Genomic DNA, 3,706 nt, shown 5'->3' with positions numbered 1-3,706 from the left:
AACCTACATCATATGCTTCTAGTAATTTTACAGAAACAAATCCCTAAGCAATCCATGCATGCACTAAACAATCAGACTCTATTTCACTATTCTTAGGATAAACAAAGTAGTAAAGAAAGCAAGGTTTTAGATGATGAGGCAAAGCCTCGTAGCTGAACTTCAGTGACAGCATAACGTAGTCGCTCATGCCATGTGTTTTATTTAGATGAAGAAGGTTTTCTTCCCATTTATTAGGAAGATCACTTGCCATAATTTCAATATGAGCTCCTATTGTTTTTATGGCAAGGGGCAGTTCGCCGCATTTGTTTACAATTTCGTTGGCTATCCTCTCCACTGCCCTGGAACACTGGTGTGGATCATCTAGGAAAGCATGGACACAGAATAGGGACAACTATCTTCTTCTGGTAAACTATTTTTGTGGAGAATTTGGTCGCCAACCCGCATGTCCTTTGCAACATTTTCATTTTGGGTTGTGACCACAACCTTATCTTGGATTCTGGATGGCAAGCCAATTTTCTCCCAAGCAACTCTATCCCACACATCATCAACTGCAAATAGACAGTGTTTTCCTTATAAATTTTTATGAATCTTCTCTATAAGCTCCCCCTGGTTTAGTTTCTTTGAATTAAAATATGGCTCGAATTTCCTGAGCACCTAGCAGAGAAACTCCACAACATCGAATTTTTGAGATATTTCCAACCAAACCTTATGGTCAAAGCGTTGACTTATCTCTTTGTTTTTGAAAATGTGTTGGAGCAGGAGATTTTTGCTTTGCCCTCCCATGCCCACAGCGACAATAACTGGAGGGTTTTCTTCCTTCAATATCCATTCAATAATCACTTTAATATCGTCGTCCATGCCCACAATCTGTGATTATTGAAGACAAGCATATGATCTTTCCTACCTTTCTATAAAAATATTTGCATGTCTTACCTAACCATGAGCAGCAAGCAACTTGAGATTTTCTGCATTCACCAGTTGGATCTGCTTGAGTCGTTCCTTTAATTCCCTAATTTTGCGGCCCATCTTTAACTGGAATTTCAGTTTCACAAAGATGTTATCAGCTAACCCACATTCCTCCAGTAGGTACTCAACATCGGCCATAAAATCCTCAAGATTCTCAAGCCAATTGGAAATTGAATTGGAGCTCCTTTTCTCTCCGGCGTCCATCAAAAGACATTTAATGGAAAGAAGCTGCTCACTAAAGAATTCAAAATCCTTTCTGAAATTAGCAATCAGTGATACCTCTTGAGAGACCGCTCGGGAGAGTTTGTCTACGACAATATGAGTAAATTTGGCTATAAGTGCGCTAACAACAACTGCTTCTGCCATGCTTCCTTTGATCCTCATAGAATAATTATTGCAGGATATTAGTGTGCTCTCTGATTTTGTAGCAATTGTAAGTAAGAATAAGAATGAAGAGATTATTATTTGGTACAACTAGCTAGAGAAAGAGACCAATCATTCCATCATAGCCAAGAATAAGATTTGGAAGGATATTCCATGTTATGCCACCCTAGCAAAAGAAGTAAGTACAGTGAGAATGAACGGCTATTCCTTGCCGCACCACATTAGAAAAATAGGCAAATCGTTTCAAAATCTTATTCCATGCTCCACCAATGTAGAAAATGAGCTTAATCTTTCCATCACAACAAAATTAAGAATGAAAAGTTTTACCATGTTCAACCACATTAACAAAACAAAGAGTAATCATTCAAAAGGTTATCCCATATCGCATCAAGTTAGAAAGGAGGAAAATGATTCCTTAGCAAGAATAAAAGGTCGTTCCATGCGACAATACACTTGAAAAAATGCAAATTGTTTCAAAAGGTCATTTCACACTGCACCATGTTAAAAAAAATCAACCACACATCATTTTATTCACAATTTCACAACAAATAATTATCGCGATCATAGTAAAATGGTTGTAAATGGGGATAGGGATCAATCTATAGTAAAACCCCACATGATCCCAAGTTTGCTAAGTTTTGATTTTGTTTGAGTGTAAAATTAGTATATTGAACAAGTGTAATATGTGATGTTTTTGCTTGGTATATAATTGAAATTATGTAAGAGAATTAAAGTAAGATTTGAATCACAATAAGTTTTAAGTTCTTTATCTTTTGATAGAATAATATAGTAATTGATTTATATATTTCTTAAGTTTTCAATTTTTAATTTTTTCTTTTAATGCTTGGCAGGACCTTCTATTTTCTATTTATGAAAAACAAGTTTACACTACAGAGATGAGATAGGTGGCCTCAACTTTCCCAATGGGAAATCAAGTTTGTTGGTCACCTATTCATATTATATGCCATCCTAAAATCATATAGATTAAGGCGATCTGCCCAAGCTATATAAAAATCTACATCATAATACAAGTCTGAGTTTCTATCTATCATAAGCATACATAATAAAAGTAAATGCTATCCACTAAAATCTAAAAAACATTCAGGAACCTGACTATTCCTTTTGGTCCTCTAAGGCTGAGTCAACCAAGGCTAGGTCATCAGTTGAGTCTCCTGGTGCATCTGCAAGCTCGATGATACAAGGGATATGCCTTTAGATTCAGTCTAGGTGGATGTCCTGCTTGCACAACTGAAACTGTATGGTCTGTAGGTCCTTCTTGTAGTTTGGCATGTCTTGGAGGGTCATTTCCATCCCCATTGATAGTTGCTCCATGGCCTTCCCCATCAGGCTCTTCATGAGCCAATATAGGTATAGAGTCTTCTTAAATTGAGTTAGTCTTCCCCTCGTATTTCCTAGGTCTAGGATTACCTCTCACCAGGCCTCCATTTCCTCTTCTAAGTCTGCCTCCTCTTTTATCTGTTCCTCCCAATCTTCTAAGATCTTCCTGATGCCTACATCCTCCCCTACTCTATACGATGTCACTGCTTCATTGATTAGTCTTCCTAGGTACCTAGGTCAACACCCTGAGGCTCCTCCATCCCCCTTCTGTTGTGTCCTCTGCCACGGGTTGGTCTAGCCATGTCACCTGTTGTGCTCACCTATTCACAAAACATTCCAGTTAGCTTACATATTACATTTTCTAGCCTTTCCACCATTCTATCGTTGCCCCTCTCCTTGCGTCTCCTACCACCCCTATCTCTATCCCGATGCCCCTCTACCCATTGCTTTGTTGCCTCATTTATGTCCGAAGTAACAATGCCTCTCCCCTGCCATGCAATAGCCTCTCCGCCAAATCTAACAATGCCACTCCCCTACCATGCAATATACCCTCTACCTTTTTGGAAATTGCCTCTCTCTACTCTATTCCTGGGGTTAGAATCTTGGTGCTCAATTCACATGACGCTTACAGCCTTACCCTCCCATCCCTCGAATCATAAATTTACTACCCTTAATTCCTTTCCCTTCTCCCTCTCCTCTGGCCTGTGCGCCTTTCACTCTTCTCTATCCCTCGTAATGGCCCCACCTCTCACTTGCTTATCTCCCTTCTCTCCTTCCACCTTACAGGTTTGGCTAGCTACATTAATGGCCTGGCCTCCCTCACATTTCGGTCCCTGGTGGTCTGTTGCGATACCATTTACAGGTTCAACCTCACTCCCCTTCCCTCCCTACATGTCCAAATCTCTTCCTCCTTTATGTTCGAACCTCTCATTCCCCTTCCATGTAAACACACAGGAAACATTTCAATTAACTAATATGGCCAGATTACATACCCAATGCCGCTTCGAAGGTGTTGTTG

At 39.5% G+C, this 3,706-nt stretch overlaps 1 pseudogene; it reads right to left on the bottom strand.

Annotated features, from left to right (window-relative positions):
• Positions 1-360: 360 nt before the first annotated feature.
• On the bottom strand, positions 361-1,332 carry LOC149172974 (disease resistance RPP13-like protein 4; annotated as a pseudogene).
• Between the last annotated feature and the right edge of the window lie 2,374 nt (positions 1,333-3,706).

Source organism: Pinus tabuliformis, chromosome 4_2 (genome assembly GCF_031772625.1).
Source record: "Pinus tabuliformis cultivar Carrire ecotype Pingquan chromosome 4_2, CPIR1, whole genome shotgun sequence".
NCBI classification, from domain to species: Eukaryota; Viridiplantae; Streptophyta; class Pinopsida; order Pinales; family Pinaceae; genus Pinus; species Pinus tabuliformis.
This window is presented reverse-complemented; position numbering and strand designations above follow the sequence as displayed.